We start from the raw sequence: 25,023 nt of genomic DNA, 5'->3' as shown, positions 1-25,023 counted from the left end.
TTATAGTAAGACAGTGTCCCACCTGAGCCATCAGCGCGTCGCAGAGCAGGTCAAAATATCACTCATCAAAATCCAGTGAGCCTCCGCAATTTTGGCACATCGCAGTAGGGTTAAAATTTACAATCATCCTTTTTTTAGTGTCTCAGCGTGATACCACCACATCACGATGAACTTTCAGGTCCCATCCAGTATTGCAACATGATCTCACTGCGTCATACCGTCAGCCCAGTTTCTAGTTGGCAATTTCCAGTGATATGGCGCGATAGCGCTGCATCGCACCAACCTACAAAATCGGAATTTTTTTACAGAAATAAAATACACGTCAAAGGGTTTAAAAGGTCAATTTCACAACCCTATATAAACCTAATAACACGTGATTTAGCCATATTTTATCCAAAATATAGTGTTTCTCTCAAGTTTCTCTCAAGAACAAGCTAGGCTTTTCAATTGGGGATTCATATTCAAGATTCGAATTCAAGAATCTCTTCGTCAATGTTTGTAGAATAAAGAACTAAGGTATGCACAATGTTCATTCATGGATTCCTTTCATCCATGATGCCCAAGAATCAAGTTTTAAATATTGTATTGTGAATATTTTGTTGTGGATTGATTATGTTCATATGATTATGGTTGTATGATTTTCAAGTTGGAATCCTTATGTGTTGTTCATGAACCTATGCTAGTATGTAGCCTGAAACATGTGAAATTAAGTTGCAATATGGAGTTTTGTTGTGTTAATTTGATGGTCATGACTATTCCCTAACTCATGCATCCTAGGTGTTTGATAAAATGCTTAAGGGAATAGAACCTATGCACTATAGCTTAAATGTGACCCAAGTGATAAATGCATGCTTTACCCTATGACCAGGAATGACTTCCATGATATTGTATGTATTATGAATGGTTGAGAGAATGTCCATGAGATTAGGTTGATGAAAGTATGACATATCTATATGCAATTCCATCAATGAATGACATTATGATGACCACGTGCTTCGTGAAATCCCTAACTTATTGTATTATGAATTGTTTATATTGGTCATGTGTTAAAGAAGTGTCAAGTCTTGTCATTTTCATGCTATCAAGTTCTGGGGGTACTTGTACCCAACAATTTAGCTGTGTGCCTTGACCCAATATCATGTTTTCACGATACTATCAGTCAAGCCATGATCAGTAGAATTCAGTTAGTCATGTGACTCAGGAAAACTTAGTAAACTTAGTATCAGTCCAGTCTCATTTAGTAATCTTAGTAATCTCATAAATCTCAATAATCTCAATAGTCTAGTAATTTTAGTGAGCTCAGTTCTCAGTAATCTTGGTAACCTCAGTATTTCTAGAAATCTCTGTAACTTTAGTACTCTCCGTCAGTGCTCAGATCTCAGTAGCATTCCGTCAGTCAAAGGAACTCAGTGCACTCAGTTTAGCTTCGCCTAAAGAATACCATTAGTATCTATTCAGTTCAGTTAATAAGTTCAGTGTCTATTCAGTTGGGGTAGGAGTTAGCACCGAGTGAACCCAAGGATGGGAACTCACCTATTATATGAGGGTGTATTTCTTAGAAGCAATCCTTACGTTCCAGAACTTCATAGCCATCGTAGGTTGAGACATCATAGCCTTCTATATGAGGGTAGATGAGGTGGTTTAACCTGTTATATGAGGGTTCCCACCATTATCACTAGAGTTACCTATTATATGAGGGTTACTTATAGATTGTCCTTTCCAGTGGAATGGTATTGACACCTTTCCAATTGGGGTTACAGATTGGACCCTAACTCAACCAGAATGGCGTATTAGGGGCATGTCGATTACATGACTACTTTGCACAGTCTTAGTTACAGATCCAGTCTTAGTAATAGAACTCAGTTTAGTTCTACAAAAATCTAGGACTGTCAGATACAGTCAACTCAGTATAGTACGGAACTTAGCTAGTTCCATCAGTATTAGGACTGTCAGATACGACCTCCTGAGCATCCTTAGTAGATCAGACGTTCAGCATCCAGACTAGTAGTGATTCCTCATCATTCGAGGATAGCATGATTGTTTTATTACTTTATTATTTTAGTAGTTTGTAGATAGTTGGGGACATATCCCATCAAATCCATAGTTTCAGACAGTTTAAAGGCTTTCAGACTACAACATGTTTCAAATAGTTTATTTCAGTTTTGGGTATTGTCATACCCCATTACAGATATTTTTTTATGTTCAGTATTAGCTCAGTTTTGAACCTTATAGCCTTATAGCTTATATTCCATCTATTTATAATATATTATTCAGTTCTCAGTTACAGATATCAGCCATGGGTTAGCTTGTGGTCCTTCAGGGTCATGAGCACCGTGTAACATTCTGAGTACTAAATTTGGGGCATTACACACACACACACATATATATATATATACACTTATACATGATTGCAAATCAAATTTAGGGGAAAGTCCTTAAGGCCAAAACAATAATATCATTAAAAAATTCGTAATGCAAAATTGTAAAAGAAATTCCAAAATCCCTTTATGAATTCATGACTTCACAATGTTTAAATATTGTTGAGACAATTTTCTTAAACCCATGTAGTTTAGGAAAACCGCACGTACCTTAATTGCAAAGAATCACGAAGAAATTTCAAAAAGATTTGATCTTTAAGATTGATTGCCCAAATCCTAGTTGTTTTATCCTCTTGGGTTCTAGAAGAATTACAGATCTTAGAGAGTTGAAATATTATTTGTGACCTAATATCGTTTAAGGATGTTTAGGGATATAATTTGGGTTAGGGAATAAGATTAAAGTTCCCCTAGACCCTTTAGGAATTGAAATAACGAGTAAAACAACTTTAGATTCGCGTCAGGTTTCGTGTTGGGGCACAATCGACATGATGCGTCAAGATCTCATTGGCTTACTGCCTCACACAAAAAATGCCATAACTTTTCGCTCGATTGTCAGATTTTCACAAAATTAGTATCGTTGTAAAGATAATTCGATTATCTAAAATTTGGTGGGTCTTTAGATGAAAAATTGTATGTGTATCTAAATTTATACCCATTAAAAGTAGATCCTTGTAGAATCTAATATCAAACTTTGGATGAATGAATGACTCTTAGGTCAACTTTGCTCCAAGTGATTTTGATGAATACTTTTCACCTCATAATCACTTCATACACTAGGATAAGGATAATGACACTGATTTAAATATAAATTATAGAATTAGAGCGTAGGCACGTAGGAATTATGGTTTGGTTTCTTACTCGAAATACGGGGTATTACAATACTGATTACTGAGTACTGAATATTGAAACTGTAGCTATAGGAGTGCTCATCTAACTAACATACCCCAATATGGAACTATCGGGGTCCAACTTGTAACCCTAGTTTGAAGAGTGATAGTACCATGCCACAGGTACTAACACTGGTTGTGAGTCACCCTAACTGGCAGGATGACATTTTGTCAACCCTCACTAGCAGGAAACACATACGAGATATGTACACCCTTATCTTCAGGAAGATATCTCAACCTATGCTGGCTACATAGTTTTGTAACTTAAGGACTGCTACAAAGGGTCAAGCCATCTACTTGTAGGAATTCCCCCATCCCTGGGTTCGCTTGATGCTGAATTCTACTCCCAACTGAATCGACACTGAACTGATTACTAGACTATACTAGGCTTGACTGAACTGACACTGATCTTGTTGATTGACTGAACTGGACTGAGTTCACTAAGTTCTGTTAACAAACTTAGTACTATTGTTCTTTATCTTTATTGGGATGATCCTATAACTACTGCAACTAAGTAAACAACGAGATTATGGGTAATAAATACCCCCAAGACTCGATAGCATAATGGATAAAACATACCAAATATTGAAAGCAAGCAATAGTCAATTTTTCACAATTCATTCATTGAGTCTTTTGACAAACACTTGGAGCTCATGGACATGTACATGATTGAGAACGCATGCTAACTTGTCTGATTTCACTATCTAATTCACATGGACATTCTATCAACACTTGGTGATAGCAATTAATGCACATGATAATGAACAACACATAAGCATCATGACTACAACTTAATCTTGCAAATTCAAGAGTTTATACATGAAAGATTCATAATTCAACACACATTGTAACATAATTTCATGTAACCCATAAAAGATCTCAACTTGAAATCCATACAACTTAAACATGGGCATAATTCAATTCGTAACATGGAAATTATAATTCAAGTTTTTGAAAAGGTTTCTTGGACGCTAAGGGTGGAAAAAGACCCAAGGATAAACACCTAACATACTTGAGTGATGGAATTCGTGAAGATTGTTTGGAATGTTTGGAACTTTATCTTGAGCTTGATGAACTAGGGTTTATTTCTTGAGAGGATTTTGTGCATGAGTGAGTTTATTTATGCTATTGAATGGCTGAATTTTGTGTTATGGGAATTTAATGTGGGAGAAAAATGACTTAATTATCCCTAAAAACCCATAACTTAACACACAAAACTGTCCCTGTGATGCGATAGGCGACGCACCGCATCGATGGGGTCGACACGATCACTGACTTATCGCATCGATGGGTGCAATGTGATATCCAACGCGATGCGTCAAGTTCGCATTGGCTTGCTGTTTTGGTCATCCAAATGTGACTCAAACAAAGTTTGAAAATTTTGAAACTCACCCAATATGACCAATTGACATCCCTGATCATGAATCAATTCAAAAATTGACAATCTAAGGCCGAAAAGGTCGTAAATGATGCTATTGAAACATATAGACCAAAAATGAGACTAAGTGTCAACACTTAGCTGAATTTTTCTAAGTCTGGGGCCTCTTTTGGCATGCTATATAGGACTGAAATGACTAGGATTTTACGGGGTCTTACAAAGCTAAATCATAGAATGCTAACGTATTTGGCAATATCTTTCAAAAACTCAAAAGGTTGTTGGCTAGACTGGATGGTATCTATAATCTAGAAACTACCACAATAGTAGTTTCCTTCACAACCTTGAAAATAAACTACTAGAGGAATACCAACTTATCCTCCAATATGAAGAGGATTTCTAGAAAACCAAATCAAGAATTCTTTGGCTCAGTGAGGGAGATACCAGTAGTAAATTTTTTCATACATCTACCCTGAACACAAGAAGAAAAATAGAATCCTCACCCTTCATGATGAGTTTGGAAACCTTATCTAAGGGACTAAAGAGATCACCAATCATATCACAGATTTTTTCAAAACTTTGTACACCTATGAGCATCACTATTCCAAAAAAAGTAACTCTGTCATAGGAGATACTTCTATTATGCTAAATAGCATTAAATACAAATAGGCAAGTCCTTTAAGGGACAGTGAAATCCTCAAATCTCTCTAATCCTTCCACCTTATTAAAGCCCTTAGGCTCTATGGCCTACACCCCCTTTTCTTTCAAAAGTATTGGCCTACTGTTGGGCGAAAAATAATGGACTTTTTTCACAAAACCTTTAGGCATAAGAAATCCCAAAAGAAGCTAACACCACTTTTTTTCCGAATTACCAAATGCCCCAATGCTACCTCAATAAGAAATTACAGACCCATAGGCCTTTGTAATTTCACTTAAAAACTCATTACCAAGATCATTGTGAAAAGGATCCAACACTTTCTTGACCTCCTTATTGACCTTTCCCAAGATAACTTCTGAGCTAATAGAAGAGCGACTGACAATGCTATTATTGTTCAGGAGTATATCACACTCTTTAAAAAGATAAAAGGTAAGAAAGCCAATATGATGTATAAAATAAATCTTGAGAAGGCCTTTGATAAATTGGAATAGTCTTTCATTAGGGACACTCTACTGTACTTCAACTTCCCACAGGACATTATTGACCTCATAATGTCTCGTGTTACCACAGCTTCTATCTATATTCTTATTAATGGGAAACCATCCCTATACTTTGAGCCCATTAGAGGAATTAGGCAGGGGTACCCCATCTCTCTCTACCTTTTTATCTTGTGTATAAAGAGACTTTCAAGAGGTATTAATAGAGCAATCCATCAGAAAAAAGTGGAAACCCATCAGTATCACTACTGGAGATCCAAAAATTTCCCACTTATACTTTGTTGAAGACCTCACATTATTTTCCCGGGCTTACCCCAAAAATTGCAGAGCCATTCTCTCCATCATAGATGACTTTAGCAATAATTCAGGCTAAAAAATCAACACCACCAAGTCTAAAGTTATCTTATCCATAAACTATAACATCAACTTGGCCAATGAATGCTCTGACATTCTTCAAATTAAGATAGGAGTTAATTTGGGTAAATACCTTGGCTTTCTTTTCCTTAATCAAAAGTCCAACCAGGTTGATTTCAAATACATCCTTGATAGCATGAATAATAGGCGGGATGGCTGGAAAACCCATATGCTCAATATGCCCGCAAAGACTGTGTTGGCCAAATCTATATTGAGCCGCATCCCCCCACATGTTATGCAATACACTTAACTACCACGTAAGACTTTATAAGCCATAAACAAAATCAAAAGGAACTTTATCTAGAGAAGTAATGTTGACACAAAAAGGATTCACTAAGTTAGTTGGGACACTATAACTAAGGAAAAACCCAATGGAGACTTAAGAATGCACAAAGCAGAAAATAAAAATAAAGCCCTCCATGCTATCCTTGCATGGAGACTTGTCAAAAACCCTGACTCTCTGTGGGTAAAAGTCCTTACGTATAAGTACAAAAAAATAAACCATGGAATAGTCACAATGGGTGGGTTTCTAGGATCTGGAAAAATGTCCAAGAAGGCTGGACAAAATGCTGTAAGGGGTTAGCGTGGTCCATCCATAAGGAAAATAAGGGATTCACCTTCTTTGATTCCTGGATCCCTCATTCTGATCCCATTCGAAATCATGTCCAAGGCTCCCTAACAAAGGTAGAGGAGGACCTTAAATCCCAGGATGTTGCAAAAAATGGTTCTTGGTATCTGTCCAATCTGTCCATCTAACTCCTAGAAAGTATTACCCAAATAACTTTTAGTTCTAGCCCTCCCCCTACAAACTTCAATGACGATCACCCATACTGGAAACTAACTAGTAATGGGAAATTCACAACTGGTAGCATGTATCAAACCATTATTCAGAGCCATGATAACGCTCTTCTCAGTGAATATGTTGACTTTGTGGACATCTAGAAAACTAATGCCCCCAACAAACTTAAGACCTTTTCGTGGCTCCTTACCCATGGGAAAGTACCCAACAACTCCTATCTTACCAGGATTATCTTTAAAATTAATCCTCAATGCTTTTTTTGTCACTCTAGTCTTAAAACTATAAACTATATTTTTATCAGGTGTACCAATACTATAACTTCTGGAGAGAACTGCAGATCAAAACCATAATTCTATTTTTGAATTATCTCTCGAATTGGGATTACGCCAACTGGGTACACACATGGAAACTCATGCGCAATAAAACTTAAAAATTCCTACACCACCTGGTGCACGTTGATATCTCTGTGCCTCTGGGCAATAAGGAAAACAAGAAATAATAACTAGTTCGATCACAGGTTTGAGCATGTACCTGCTGATCTACCCATTAGCTTGGCTATGGAATTGAACCTTCTTATTAAGAAGGAGAATATACACAAGAATCAGCCCATCCATCTTTTTCAAAAATGGTAATTTCTACCAGTCAACACTTTTAAACTAAATACGGATGGATCATGCATAAGCGCCATTAGAAGGGCTCGAATTGAAGGTGTAATCTAGGATCACAAAGAAAACTGGGTCATAGGTTTCTATGAGGCAAATCCCCCAAGCATCTCCTATGCAAGCCAAAATTCTTTCTCTTTGAAAAGGCCTTTCTATAACAACCCTCAACTACATTAGACCCCTTGAAATAAACATCGATGTGATGAAGGTCATTCATTTACTGAATAGTAATGATACTCATTATCTGTACTTGATTCATGAATACAGGTCAGTGATAGAAGCTCTCCAGGCTGCTCCACCTATCCTTATCTTTAGGGAGAAAAACAAGGTGGCAGATGCATTAGCAAGGCTAGGACTTAATGCAATAAATTTTGGAAACACCCACATTTTGTCCTATCCCCCCCCCCCCCCCCCCCCAACTATTGCAAATGTAATCCAAGATGACTTGTTAGGCATAGCTACTATAAGGAAGACAAGTTCAAACTATTTAAACCTAGTACGTTGGGATGTGGCTACAAATTAGGACACCATCGACACTTCTTGATTAACTACTAATTGAATCTCTGTTAGCAAAAAAACTCACAAGTTGATAATTATTTTGATATAATTTAATAAGTCAGCTTATTGTCAGATATCAGCGTAGTAGTAAAGACCTAACAAATGCATGAATGACTAGCGTTTAGGAGTTCTACTAAAATTTGATTAGCTTTGACTCGACTTGGCTTGTATGATATTTTTGTATTTAGGCATTTTCGAATTAAATAGAAAAATTTAACCAAAGTAGTTTTAAAAATTATATAGTTGATTTGGTTTAGCTCAATAGTGAGAAAGAAAAGATTCAATTAAATTAGTGTATGTGTAAATACAAAATTTAATTGAAATATTATAGTAAAGCCATTTTTTCACTTTAAATAATGCTTGATTCTAATGTTCATGGTCGCTTATCAAATGTTATTGAAATGCATCAATCTTATTACTCTCTGTAATCAGGAATCAAGATCTATTAAATTCTTATATTTTTTTCAATCTTACGATTGTATTCGTTGATAATTTTTGAACAGAAAAAATAGCATATCTTTTTTTCCTTTTGGGTAAAGTATGATTATATTATATATAACAAAAGATATCTACAAGGAAGGAAGTAAGTTTCTGAGACATCAAACACCATATTACTACACCATCATTATTTACGCTTTGTATAATTAATCTTTGATTTTTGTTATTTAAATTTTAAGCTTTAAAGATTATTATTAAATAAAAATATAATTATCATATTTCATGAAAAAATTTCTCCTATAAGAATGTTTAATAGATCATATATTTGTGAATTTATTTGATTTTTACAAAATTGACTTACAAAAATTTTATCAATAATTCTAGTAAAGAGACATGAATCTATGTTTATGTGATGTGAGAAAAGAAACCAAATGAAAATTTCAAAAGCCAACTCGATCAAACTGGTATAGTTTATTTAGTTTTGTTTTTGATAAAAATTGAACCAAATCAACCTTTGAACCTAACATTCCTAGTTGTTATACAATTAAATTTCAATCTTACAATCTTTGCTCTATTGAATACTCTAACAAATTAGGTTCTATCCAAGCAGCTTGAATTTTATTTATTTCTATTAGACATTTCTTGCCCGCTTCTTCTCCATCTTAGAGCTAGTAAATCCAAAAAATAAAAATGAGAAAGAAGATTTAATTGCACCACGGAATTAGTTATTATTATATAGTGTATATCGACAGATATAGGGTTTCTTTAAAACATATTAAAAAAGCTAAAATCGATGAAAATAAACTGTCGGTATTTTTTGAAAGAAGTTTTTGCCCATTTCTCATTATTAATCCATCTATTTATACAAGTCAAAAATAATAAGGGATAGTTACATAAAAGTACAATCAACAAACATACTTTACATTTAAGAAGCCAAAAATACACTTTACACTTTATAATCCTAAATCTAATTTGACCATTCATTGCAAACTAACTTTTATTTCCACTTATATAGGGAACAACATTTCAATTCTTTCCCAATTCGCTCACAAAAAATTTCAAACAAATTGTTATTCAAGGCAATTATACATAATACAACTTAAATACTTTATGTACATCAACAATTGGCGAAACATTCAACATTGTTTTTAGTTTTTTTTTCTATAATTTGAAGATTCAATAGTTTCATCAACAAGTTCTGTTTTGAGTAGGTATAGTTATAGAAGATAGGTTATATATTGAGGAATACAAATCTAAAATTTTGGACAATCTTCTATACTTTTGAGGTATTTTGAATGAATTTGATGCTGGAATTTGAGGAAAAAGATGAAGTCTATTTTTTGTTACAACAGTGTATATATTTGTATACTGTATTGATATTATTGTATATATAATACTGGTTTTTTGCTTTGGTGATTTCTTCTTCCAATGCTTTTTATGCATACATTGTTTAAACATTATATACACACACACACATATATATATATATTTGTATTATTATGTATATTATTGAATGATTATATATATACACCTGATAAATGACATTATGCAAAATTAATAAGAGGTGTGTAGTATACTTATATATAATATCACACAAATATTATCTAAAATTTTAACTTTGTCTTCGTTCTTTATTCAATAAAAAATTTACCTCACCAAGCTCCCCCATCTTTGACAATTCATAATTTAAGAAACATATGAGTGGGAAAAAAGAAGGGTTTTTATAGTTGCAATCAAATAAGGTTCTCCTCTCTGATCATACTTTCCATCCCCTTGCTGAGAAATATGATGTCGATGAAAATCCCTTTTTTCCTGACTATATTGAGACTCACTTGAAGCTCTTTGAATTGGGACACCTGAAGCTTAAGATTGTGACTGAAATTATTGGGAATAGTGGCATATTTTTTTTTTTTATATTTTGCTTCTGAAAGTTGTTGGATGTGGACTTCTTTTGCTACTCTTTACATCATGCTTTAATTTAGCAAATTTATTCGACAATGATATTGTCACTCTCTCATATTAATAAGTTTCTATTATATGAAGATGGGAGATATAAGAGAGAGATTAGTTGGCAAAGGATGTGAAATAACTTTTGTTTTAAATACAATTGGGTCATATTTTGTAACGTAACATAGAGTGAACTATATTTTGTAATGTAGCATTACTATTACATTTTTTTTGTGATTTTTCCAAATAAAAATCTAATGAAAACCTTATCTTCTATTCAAATTTACAGAAACTAAATATGAAGGCTGGTGAAGCATTTGTGTGCGTGATTTTGATTTAGAGGTTGATAGAACAAAATAGTTCATAGGATAAAGTCTATGGTCAGAACTAGATTCAAGTTAAATCTAATTTTTTATCTGTAAAATAGAACATGTGGAAAAGAAAATGTATTTGCAACATGATCTCATCCTTTTTCTCTTCTTTCTTATTTTTTTTCCTCTTATTTTTAAGGAATATTTTTCTTTTGTTTGAAAATTTGATTTATTTATCAATCCATTCAAAGTAATTTCAATAGTTATTGCAATGACTCGAACAACTATTGAAGTTAGTGCCACAATTATCGTTGTTTTTTGATTTTTTAGGTAGAAGATGGAAGGCAAAAAGTGAGATACCATCATGCTCACTTAGATTGTTGCAACAAATATCCAAATGATTTTCATCTACCTATTCACAAAACACCATCATGTTTTTGCACAGAACAAAATTTGTCATTGACTAGTCAAAGTTAATTTTCTACATCACTTTTAGGAAGAACAAATGTAATGACCCTTCCCACTGTTATAGCATGGTTAGGGCCTAAGTACCTTGTTAGAAGTTCTTCTTAACGAGTTCAGTTAGAAAATCTAAAGGTGGTTAATTTAAGGTAAAAAGCTAGCATCGTGGATATTCTTGATAATTATGAATTATGTTGGTGTGTTTTTATGGTGTTGTATTCCCTTAGGGGGTGATATAGTGATCCATACCTCCATAGGAAAAATTGAGATTAGAAATAAAATTTAGGTGTGGTTTTAGTCAGTTCCACATAGGGGTAGTTATGTGATATCCTAAGCTCATGATTTTTGTTATGAAATAAGGATAAGATTCAGTTACTCTCGAGTTACTGCTTGAGGACTTCTGCAGTAGTGGGAACTCCCTGTTATAGTGAGAACACTATACCAGTTGGAGATATTCCATTGCGAGGGAAAGGGAATTTTTAAAAGTCACTATCGCGAGCCCCAATTTGCCACAGCGAGTCCGCCACAATAAGAATTGGGTTGCCAGAAAGAAAGTCACAAGGCAAAATACATGTTTAAATGTCATATTCTAGGGTTTATTTCAAAACTTCCAAATTTTATTTCAAAGTGGAAATTTTCCCAAGATTAGGGTAATTTTCTACATTGAAGTAAGTAATTTGATTCCTTTTTTGACCTAGTAATATGTTCCTATCATCGTTAGAAAGTATGAAATAAACCAAAGTATGAAATAACATCCATGAAACAAGACATGGTAACATCCAACCATAGACAAAAACAATATCCATAAATAAACCACAATATTAAATAACATCCATGAAATGGAGCCTTCTAAAAAGATGAAAGCTCACCACTTCAATCCAATAGTTGATCCTGAAGTCTGACTGCTAAGAAGGAGGAGGAGAACGGTCGGTTCCTGTATCGTGTAGGGATATATCTTCCCGAAGAAGGGTTAGCGGGTGAACTCTAGCATGAAATCAGGATAAAGATAAAATAATTCCATCCAGTAAAACCAAGTAAACCATCCATATGGATACAAACCATATATATATATATATAACCATGTCGAGAAAGGGAGCTGGGTTTAGCATGCATTTGAAACCATTCCCTGGGTATGTGTAGCTTAACCATTTTTAACTACCCGTGGGCTATATGGGTCCAGCGTACCCTCCTGAATGGCCCCCCATGCATGTAGACGCATGAACCAGAGATACCATAAGAGTAAGGGATTCCCAAGTACCCTTCACCTTTTATGATACATATGTATAGTTTACTTAGAGGATTCCTGTGTAGCTCATAGTGTCATATAAGGTCTCCATAACCTACCCCTTATGTCTTTAAAAATAAGTTCCGAGTGTTCATCCATTGGACTCCAACCTTCACGGTTAGATATCACACCCTTCCATTATTTCCCAATTAAAACTATTTCCAACCAACCAATCCATTATTCCATTTATTATTAACCAAGGCTATTAATTGTGGTATCGTCATACCGACTATAAATTGCAAGTATTGTCCACAGCCAAACCTTAAGAGGTTAAGGGATTCTCGTGTACCTATTCACCAAGTTAACTTGGAGGAGTCCTATGTACCCTATAAGTGTTCCATTATGTTTTCTTGGGGGATTCCATTGTACCCCACAAAGTTATTTATTAAACGAAATCATTCCATTTAACCACTCTAAACCACTTAAATCATTTAGGGTTCCATTATCAAGTTCAAACCATGTTATATTTCTATTAAAAATCGAACAATGTAATGAAACATTCTCATAGGCATTTTATCAAACATATTGGGGGAATAGTATTTCCAACACCAAAGCCAATTACCAAATAACATTCCCAATACCAATTATCCAAAACCACCAAGAAAATATGTAAATACATAATTAAAACATGGGAAAATCATAATCAAGACACTATAACCAAAATGCCCAAATTATATTTGAAAACCCTAAACCAAGTAACAATTATTTCATGAAAATAATTTATAAAATATGCCTTTAGTTGGAACTAACAATTAGTGAAGACAACATGCCTTAAACCAAGAAGACGATGGAGAGAAATCACCAACACAAGCTTGAAATTAATCCTTAAGATGAAACCCTATCTTTATTTGCCCAAGAACTTTAGAGAGGATCAAAGAGTGTTTTCTAAGTGTTAATGAATAGAATAATAGGGAAAATAACCTTCCAAGTGAGTTAAATGTCGTGGGGCCTTATTACGTTAAGTGGGGAAATATCCATATTGCCTTTACTTAAACTTCACAAAATTCTCGTTAGGGGGTATGACTAACCATACTAGTCTTACCATTCATATGAGTGGTACATACCACTAGTACCCTAGGCCCCCCTTTGGACCTAACATTGTCCAAGGTATGACTTACCCAAACCAAATCTTACCCAAAGCATACGACCCATAACTTTGACTTGCACCTATGGCAGAATAGAATCATAAGAGGTTTGAACATTGTTCACCATACGAGTCCTTAGTACGACTCATACCCTGGCTTACGGCTTATGGTAAGCCAATCATACTCAGATCCAAGTTAGTCTATCAAGTCTAAGATTAAGTGAAGTAAACTAACAACCCGTATCCCTCGATACGACTCATACCACCCAAGTCATATCCATTCTAGAAACCAAATCCAAACCACCAACCAACACTAGTCAGCGTATTACTAACCCATACAACTTGTATCCCAGTGTACTAATAGTACCCACCGATCGTATGTTGTCCAGATTCCAGAAATCTAGAAATTTTTTTAAGGATCCCAGATCTAGGGTGTTTAAGTCTCCCCTACAAGGAACATTCATGCTCGAATGACAAAAAAGGTAGGTACATGCACGATTTATACCCCTGAGATGCCTCTACTTTTATCTTTAACAAAGATGAAAATAAATCCAGTAAAGTCATTTGTATTATCAACTATCAATCCAACCTTTAACCAAGTTAGAAAAAAAAGATGCAATGATATTAATATTTTCTTTAATAAAGTTTGAAAAGAAAAGTATGTTAAAAAAAACATACCTTTCGTACGAATTTCAGGAGCAGAAAACAAATGTGGATATTTTGACTTCATGTCCTCCATTATTTCCTATGTAGCCTCATCCACCTTATGGTTCCGCCACAGAACCTTAACTGAGGCCACTTCTTTGGTCCGTGACTGATGAACCTGCCTATTCAAACTATCAACTGGGACCTTCTCATAAGATAGAGAATCTGTCATACCCAAGCCTTCCAAAGAAACCACCAAAGAAGGATCACCAAGACACTTCCTCAATATAGATACATGAAATATAGGATTAATAGATCTCAAACCAGAAGGAAACCTTAATTCATAAGCCACATTACCAACCCTCTGCAAAATTACATAACGACCAATAAACTGGGGACTGAGCTTCCTTTTTTAACCAAACCACATTATTCCCTTCAGGGAGATACCCTTAGGAACACCTTATCCCCAATCTCAAACTCCAAGTTACTATTCTTTACATCCGTATAGGAATTTTGACAACTTTTGATAGCCTTAATTCTATCCCAAATCTCCTTTACCTTTTCCATAGCTTGATAAACCAAATTCGGACCAAAAATATCTGCCTCACCAAGCCCAAATCACCCAATAGTAGATCTACACCTTGTACCATAAAATGCCTCAAAAGGGGCCATACCAATACTAGAATGATAATTATTACTATAAGTAAACTCTTAGGAGTTGATTCTCTTCCTTTTACTTTTTTTCATAGTCTTATTTGATATAATGAAACTATGGTGTATATTTGACAATGTCTAGTACTCTCTTTTGGAATATTTGCTCTTGTACTAACCTTAGTAGGTCATAGGTAAAAATCATTTTATTTCCATTTCTACCTTTTTATTTCTGACTTTAGCTTACATCCTCACACATTTTTTAATTTAAATTTTTGGTGGCTTTATTGAAAACATACTCACACTTTATTTATGCTTTTACTGTAATTTCTCAGTCAACTTATGATGCCTAGTGAGTATCCATTGTTTTGGTATTCATACTATTCCTTTATGTCTTTTTCCTTAATGTAGATCTAAGTACAAATCATTACCGTTGATGACAACCTCGAGTTGTGCTGTTGTTTAGAGATTGGATGTACTTTTAGAGTCTGGAGTTGATTGTCTGCTTTCTACTATTTTTGATAGTCTTATTTTTATATTTTGAGACTGTGTTGTATATTTGAAATTTTCTAGTAATCTCTTTTGAAGTATTGGCTATTGTACTAACCTTACCAGGTTGAGGGAAAAGCTCAATTTATGTATTTTCTCCTCTTCCCTCTATTGTATGGTATGTTCATAGTTATATATCACTATATCCGTCTCTTACTATTTCCATTGCATTCCTACTTCTTTTATTTTCTTACCTTCCATTGGTTAGCTTGTTACTTTCCATTTTGATTTATGCTTTGGATTACCTATTGATGGTTAAAGTAGGCTCCATTATGATTCACAAAATTGGGTAATGGCGATTGGATATCATATTGCCTAGGTTCACCAATATCATTGGTACAAGAGCAAATGCCAAGAGACTCATGGATTGGTATGATGACGTCTATATCGTATCTTCGGAAGGCTATATGACATTCTTAATTAATTTTATGGTGCCCTTTCCGCATATCATCTTTTCGTTTCCCGGTGAACTTTATTGTTTAGAAAACAAAAGATGATTATGACAAAGGAGCACCTGGAAATTAGTAGCTGATTCTATAAACCTTTTTTATACTATTATCAATAGTAATAGATTCTTCATTTCTTATATTCAATAGGAGTTGCAATCCATATTATCTAAAACACTGGTAGAGCAGTATATATCACTATTATAAGGTATATAGACTAATGAGTTCCATACCAACCCAATTTTGATGTTCACACTATGTTTGCAACGTTGTGTTGAACAACAATCCTTGTGCTTATCCCTAAGAAGTTGAGAAGGAAACAATAAGGAATTCATACATTTATAAATTATTTTAGAGGTTGTACAATACCTTTCCAATGTTTAATACTATTTTTGTGTTTATTTATTTATTTATTTGTTTATTTATTTATGTGATTTTAATGAAGCACATGTCATGACCCAATTTCTCGAGTAATGAAGGAAAAAGGATAAAATGAACAAAGTGAGCTCCCCCACGGCCTTGTAAGGTTGGTACAAAAGCCACTAAACTAAAATAGAATACTAGATAGTGCCAAAATACAACATATTCTAAGAATTTATAAAAACTATCCAAAAAAAGCAAACGGAGGAGGATCAGTTTCATACTCTAAAAGCTTACCGCTGCTCTGAATAACAATATGGTCTGAGGCTAACTTCGACAACGGTGACTTGTAGTAAGATATACGTAGGAAAAAGATGCAGAAGTGTAGTATGAGTACCAAAAAAATTGATGCTTAGTATGTATCATGGTTGACTGAGCTAAATTATTGTAAAAGCATAAATAGAGTGCAAAAATGTAAAATAAAGTAAACAATAAATGAGCAGAAATAGAAATAGTAGATCATGCCGAGTGAAATCGCTATATAGGTAAAATAAGTGCTCAAATGTAGAAATAAAATCTAACTATTACCTAATAGGGCCCCATAAGCCTAAAAGGAATAAATAAGAAAAAAGTAACCCAATCGAGCTCTCATAAGTACGATAGGTATGAGCAAAGAGTAATCACTAATATGAAGATGGAATAACACAATAAAAAATGTAAAATGAACCAATGTGTGAAAAGCATACCTCGAACTCCCTTCCAATCAATCCCAATCCAAAATAATATCTGTATAGATCATAAATACCGACTCAAACCAAACTAGAGAGTAATGTCATATTTTAGTATGCGGAACTCAAATCAATAGTTATTATAATAATAAAACAAGTAGATGCAAGACTTGAACCAAAACTAATAATAAAGCTATTAGATTTCAAAATCAAATTGGAAAAGATAAATAAGGTAAAAAGTAATAATGATCCAAGAGTATATCTCTAATTAAGTACAACCAACCATAATCTTTAACGTTTGGTGGTTGAGTCTTTAAAGGTAATATTGGACCTAATCACTAAGAGAAAGAGTGTGATATATGGCCAAACACTGCCCCACTTGGGGTAATCAAGACAAAAAAGGCTCATGTAAATGACTAAGTAATCAAAAACTCAAGAATTACTCTAAGGTAAAGAATGGAGGTTATTTAGGTCAACTCGAGACTATTCTAGGTATTCTATCTTAAAAAGGGTCGTGGCTCCCACTACTAGTCCCAAAAACCAATCTAAGGGAAGCACCTATGCAAACCTAGTCTAAGGATTTTCAATCCTATCCCAAGGGACTAAGTATATTCAGACTTGTACTACTGGATAAACATGAACAAATACAAGATAAGACGGGGCCAAATTTTACCAAAAGGGCAACTAATCGGCTTATAAGGCTCTAAATGCTAAAAATAACAATTGGGCCATAAATACCCACCCATAGCTAGAACAATACTGCACTAGTACCATAATAAAGCACAGTCTAGAAAAAGGTAATCCTACCCTGATGCAATCAAAACCATGTATAATCCTCTACTCCGAAGCTTTTCCCTTTCAAAAAGCCTCCAACTATTGCCACTTTATCATAATAAGATTCTACACATAAAGATAACTATATCGATACCTATATTGCGTATGTATGATCCAGATCAATAAATGGAAAAAGATCCCACATGGGGCCTACTTACAAAATCATCAAATTGAAACCATCACAGTGTCACTCTAAGATAAAGGATCATATTACCCCAAAATTAGGAATAATTCAAGCTAAAACTTATCCCAAAATAGTCCCATAGAGATAAATAGGAACTAAATTGGAGAATTAAACAAGAAATTAAACAAAAACTTACAAAAATAACGATGATAAAATGCTCATAAATACGATTAGAAGCTAAACCCAGCTCAATCTATTGACTCCGATGATATTATAAGCTCTCATACTCTTTAATAGTGTCCAACACATAGAATTTGTGTTGGAAAAAATAAAAAGGATGATAAATATACTAATAGGGGTTTCCTCATCGCTATCGCGAGGTCCCTTGCTTGCAATCATGAATCCCACTAATGAAACCATTGTGATTTCGGTGGCTAAGCCACGTGGCTACACTGAATAAGCTGGCCTGATCCCACTACTTACTTTATTTTGGTCATAGTTCCCAAACCTCAAGATCAAGTGATGAAGGACCTTGTCTTGCACCAGGTGCTGATGGTCCACCAATTTTTGCCAAGATGAAAATATTTCTAATATGCCCTCGAAATGCATTTGGAATCCCGTAAATGCAAACAAAATATGCTACCCTAAAAAATTCAATGTTTTTGACTCAACGACACCATAAAAATTTCCATCTAATTTCAGTAGAAAATGGGTCCCATACCAAAGGGTCTGTTTTAGGAAAAAATAAACCTAGTAGCCCAAAATAAGTTTCAAAGCCTTAGAACTTGGACCAAGGTTCCCCCTAGCCTAAAATTGATATTCCAAAACTAATAAGACTATTAGAACTGGTACTTGAGGCTGTTTACCTAATGTTTAACCCCTACACCTTTTCTTAACAATGAAAGATCCAAAACAAAGAAATAGGTCTAAAAACCAAATAAATTACTGGATAACCAAATTGTTAGTCCTAGTAAGTATTAAATTACTTGAGGTAGCTATAGGAATGGTTTAAACATAGATAAGCATATAAACACTATGAATGACCTGCAGGGTTGTTACAACATCCATTACTAAAAGGAATTTTATTTGTGAATATAAAGGGTTAAGAAGTAACTAAAGACTTAACCAGGTAGGGATATTAGGTCTACATCTCACACTCGGTCTCCAAGGTAACCTCCTCGACTGGATGGTATCACCACTGAACCTTAACAATTGACATATCACTAGAACGCCACTATATATATCTTCTTTTGGATAAACATCTGCTCTTTAATACAAGACAACCTATTATACAATTGAACTGAGTCACAACTGAGTATGTTAGAATCATCCATAATATAATGTTGCAACATAGATATATGGAAAATAGGATAGATAGCTGAAAATGCTTAAGGAAAATACAACTTATAATCTACTTCCCCAACTATCCAAAGGATCTCAAATGGTCTAATATAACTGGGGATGTGCTTGCCCCTTTTCCTAAAACACATCACGCACTTTATGGGTGATATTCAAAAAAAGACTCGGTTACCAACTCTGAATCTTAACACATAAAGTCTGTAGTCAACATAACTTTTCTGCTTACTCTGAGCTATCTGTAGTCTATCCTGAATCACCCAAACCTTGTGAATAAACTCACAAAGAAAATAAGTACCCTAGGGACTAACTTATGAAGTCTTAAACCAACCAACCAACCAAAGATCGACATTTCTTACCATATAATGCCTCAAATGGTGTTATTTGAACACTCAAATGGTAGCTATTACTATAGACAAACTCTGTTTAGGCTAAAAACTATTCCCCTTTTTACCTCCAAAGTCCATAATAAATGCATAGGTAATATCCTTCATTATAAATAGTCTACTTTAATTGCCCATTAGTTTGGGGTTGAAAAGTGGTTTTAAGATCAACTTAGGTACCCAACTCCTCCTTAAATTCTATCTAGAAGCTAGAAGTAAATTGAGAGACTCCATATGATATAATAGACATGGGAACTCTATAAAGGTGAACCATCTATGAAACATATATATGGGATAACATCTTGGTATTAAAGTAAATCTTAATAGAGATGAAATGGAAAACTTGGTAAATTGATCTATGATAACCTAGATTCTATCAAAACCATAAAAAGTGAGAGGCAAACCACCAACAAAATTCATAGTAATATGCTTCAATTTTTAACTAAGAATGGGTGGCCTCTAAAGTAATCCACCATACCATAGAAGCTCAGGCTTTACCTATTGACAATATAGGCACCAAGCTATAAAGACTGCTATATCTCTCCCCATACCATTCCACCTGTAATGCTACCTCAAATTTTAATACATTTTAGTCTTTTTAAGATGACTAAAATATCTGGAGTTGTGAGACTTTACAAGTGTAAACCAAATCAAATATCCTACCCTAAAAATATAAATATGATCTCCAAATCTCAGAATGCCCTTAGAATCAAAGGTATCCCTCTTGGAATCACCTCTCAACACTAGATCTCAAATGCCACAATGTCTGTTATCCTCAAACTACCAGTACTAAGTTTTCTTACACAAGGTAGACCTATCCTTAATGTTAAAAAGAATTCTCATAGGCTCTAAAATATCAAACTGAACAATCATGTTTGATAGGACTAAATTTCTAAGGCCAGCGGTCACTTATAAACTAGAATGAAGGCTATACTACCCATACTCATCGCCTTCTAGCTCAAGGCGTCTGCTACAATATTTTTCTTACCTAAATGGTATAAAATAAAGATATCATAGTTCTATAACAACTCAATACACTTAAACTATCTCAAATTAAGCTTCTTCTATGTCATAATGTACTATTAACAATGGTGGTCAATAAGGATATCATAGCAAACACTATAAAAGTAATGCTTCCAAATCTTAAGCGTGAAAACTACCGCCGCTAAATCCAAGTCATGAGTGCAGTAGTTTTGACGATGAAACTTTAGTTGTCTTAAGTATATGCAATAACTAAGCCTCACTACATCAGAATACACCCCAAATCAACACAAGAGGCATCACAATGAGTAATAAACCCCTCGCCTTCAGCATGAAGGGTCAGAATATAAGTTGAAGTAAGCAGGTTTTTGACCTTAAGAAATTTCAACTTGTAGCTACCAATTAACTAGAACAGAACCTCATTCCTATAAACCTAGTCACAGATTCTATAATAGTAACAAACCTCACAACAAACTAATTGTATTAGCCCACCAACCAAATAAAATTATGAATCTTAATAGGAGATGTATGCCTAGCCTAATTACAAAAGGCCTTAATCTTTGCCAACGCCACAATTATCCTATACTTGGACACCATGTGTCCCAAGAAAGCTACAGACTTAAGAAAAATTCATACTTTGAGAATTCAGCATAAATCCTATGGTCTCTCAAAGTATGGAGCATAGTCCTTAAATGCTGCTCATTCTTCTCCCTACTCCTTAAATAAAAAAGGATATAATCAATGAAAAATGTGTTGAATAAGTGAAAATAAGTTCTGAAAATATGGCTTATCAAGCCCATGAATATTGCTGGCGTATTGGTCAACCTAAAAAATATCACCAGGAACTCGTAATGGCCATAGAGAATCTTGAGGGATGTTCTAGGGATCTTCTCTGCTCGAATCCTCAACTGGTGTTAACTAGAACTTAAATCAATATTAGAAAACAAGCCTTACCCTGAAGCTAGTCATTGTTACCTTATTTATCTCTCTGCAATCAATATACATACAGATAGAACCATCTTTTTCTTCCCTAATTGAATAAGAGAACCTTATGGAGATACACTCAACCTAATATAAACCTTACCTAGATTATCTTAAAGTTGAATGTTTACGTATTTTAGCTTAGGAAGAGCATACAGTAAGGTACAATAAAAATAGGTTAGGTACCCATCTTAAGATCAATAGCAAAGTCAATATCACTCTCAAGAGAAATGCTAGCTAGGTTGTTAAAAAAGACATAATAATATCATGATCTATAGGAAAAAGTTTAGTGAAGGACTTTCTAAGATAATATCATAAACATAAGAAAATAATGACTTACATATCCTCGATACCATTCTTATAGCCTAAATATAAAAGATAATCCCTATACGTGTATGTCTAAAAGAAACCTACCATATAATCAAGGTTATGTCAGGCATGGCTAACCTAACGGTCTTAGTAAAGCAATCCAAGACCCCATGATAAGGGAATAACCAATTTATACCTAAAATAACATTAAAATCCACCATATCTAGCATAATATGGTCAGCCTGAGTGTCATACTCTCAAACTATCATAATAAATAATCTTTATACGCAATCCACTATGTAAGAATCACCCACGGGAGTGTCAATACATAAAGACACAGATAATGGCTTCCAAGACAACCCTAACTATGGTGCATAACAAGAATAAACATATAAATATATGAACCTTGTATTAAATAAAGAAAATACTATTGATGAAATACTATAAATCATACCCATGATCACAACATTCAAATCTTCTATCTTTGGCATACCAAGAATAATATATAAGTAACCCCATCCACCTCAAAGCTAGGTACCTACCAAACCACATATTTGACCTACCTAAGGACCACCTCTAGAAACTTAGGGACCACACTTATGATCCTGTGCACTATCCATAACTAGAGGTGATACTGATCTAATCATGTAGGTACTCTATGCTAAAGTCTCACTCATCCCACATAGGGGACACTTTATGGAAATATGGACTTTAGTAACATAATCAAAATATGCACCGAGCACTTTTCTCTACCAGAAAGGTCCTACCGATTCAGAATAGCGACCTCATCCTAAAGACCATGATTGTATACAACTCGATGACAGACAACCACTATAGTTGGGTTGAACCCAATATAAAAGCTTAAGTGCTACTTACATGGGACTAATAAACTCACCCTAATACACTTAATGCTAATATTGGGGTACCTACTCTGAAAACCCCTACCTGGAAAAGTGGCTGTTGTGGATTCTATAATAATTTCTCTCTAATATGGCCTCTTATTGAGGGTCCTTAGTCATCTCAAAGTATTTCCTCCATAGTCTAGGCATAATTATAATATCTTTTAAATATCTACCCATAAAAACTAGACTCTAAGTGGTCATACAAAGAGGAAGTCTCATCCTTCTAAAAAAACATCAAATCTACTCATACTCGATCTATAAAATCATTATGGAATGACCATACACCTTATGGAACCTTTTCTCATACTCACCAACTAACATAGAATCCTATTTTAGTCTTGTAAATTGATCCCTCAAATGCTGGCTTAAGCTGTGAGGCATATACTTCTCTAAGAAAGCCTTGAAAAATTGATTCCATGTCATAAAGAGATATCTAGCTGTATTAGAATCCATATAACCCCTCCAAAACTCTTTGTATGCCTGATCAAAATAAAAAGTTGTGTATTCTACACCTTATGCCTCTACCAAGCACAAATTATGAAGCCTTTTCTCGCAATTAGTTAGAAACTCTAACGAGTCCTCATCTGGGCCCCCTAGAAAGCTAGGAGGAGTGAATCTAAAAAATTAGCCCAATATCTTTTGCTTCTCTATAGTCATAACTGGCTAGGCTACTGCTATTAATGGAACTACTAGTGCTGGTGAGACCTCTACTTTTAGAGATAAAGATGCAAGCTGCTCCCCTAAAGTACCACCCAAATGATGTGGTGGCAGAACCACTGGTGTAATCTTTGGTTCATGATCAAAAAAAGGATCTTATAAACTGTAATACCCCACAAAGTTCTCTTCTAGTCTGAGCCTTAGAGCATATTCAGTAAAGCAGAAATCCAAGTCTAAAAGTTTCAGAAATATCTTGCTAAGTATGAAATACTTTTTGAATCATGTGGAATTTCCCTAATTTCTAATTTTTTCCATGTAGATCATTGAATAATCTTTCCATTGATACAAAATTTGCCCAAATTAGATACTCAGGTGAAGAGTTAGAGCTATTTTAGTGAGACAGTGTGCCACTTGTCACCTTAGCAAATCGCGGAGCCAACCAAAATAGCAATTGTCAAATTCTAATGAAACTCTATGATTCCACCGTATTATGATATAGTTCCAGCTTGCAATCAAGATGACAACGCAATTTTCACCACGTCGTGCCGTCATGCAGTTTTCCAATTTTCCAAATTTCAGTGAACTAGAGTGATTATGGTGCATCATGCCAGCATGTAAAATTGAGGAGTTTTTATTTTAATTTCAAGGGCATTTTGGTTTTTTCCCCTTTTCCCTATCCGCTATAAATACCCGATTAAGGGATCTCAGCCTCATTTTTTCTCTTCCACTCCAAAAACTAGGGTTTCGAAAAAATTAAACCCTCTTTTCTTTTTCAATAAAAATCAAGGGAGAAATCAAGAGGAAATCAAGAATCTCTCCAAAGGCTTTCAAGAAATAGTTTCCCCAGGTATGTAGATGTTGATTCTTGCGTCCCTATCATCTAAGAAGCTCAAGTACCCTTTTCTAAAACTCAAAGATTTTATCTTTATGAGTTGCTAATGATTTGTGTGAGTTGAAATTGATGTTCCATGTGTTTTTGAGTTTTTATTCATGTTTGTGTACAAGATTTATGAGATTTGACCCTAGTATGTATAATTCATGTGATGTTGGTGATAAACCATCTTGATGTTGTTTTCTATGTGATGTGTTCATGAACTTTGGATGTAGAAATGATGGAATAAGAGAAGCATATCCCCCATAGGTTTGATAAAAAGCTTAGGTGAAGCATTAGGGCCATTATAATATGTTGAATAGGAAACCCCAAATTGTGAGCTAGTCCGTGCATGCCTAGTGTTTGATAAAATGCCTTAGAGAATGAATTATTCCATGATGATGGGAAATCCCCAAATAAGTGTGAACCCGTGCAAGTCTAGTGTTTGTTAAAGGACTTTAGTGAACAAGTGGTGATGTGATAATAGTAAA

The sequence above is a fragment of the Capsicum annuum genome, chromosome 10 (assembly GCF_002878395.1).
Source record: "Capsicum annuum cultivar UCD-10X-F1 chromosome 10, UCD10Xv1.1, whole genome shotgun sequence".
In the NCBI taxonomy this organism is placed as follows: domain Eukaryota; kingdom Viridiplantae; phylum Streptophyta; class Magnoliopsida; order Solanales; family Solanaceae; genus Capsicum; species Capsicum annuum.
Note: the sequence above shows the minus strand (reverse complement) of the source record.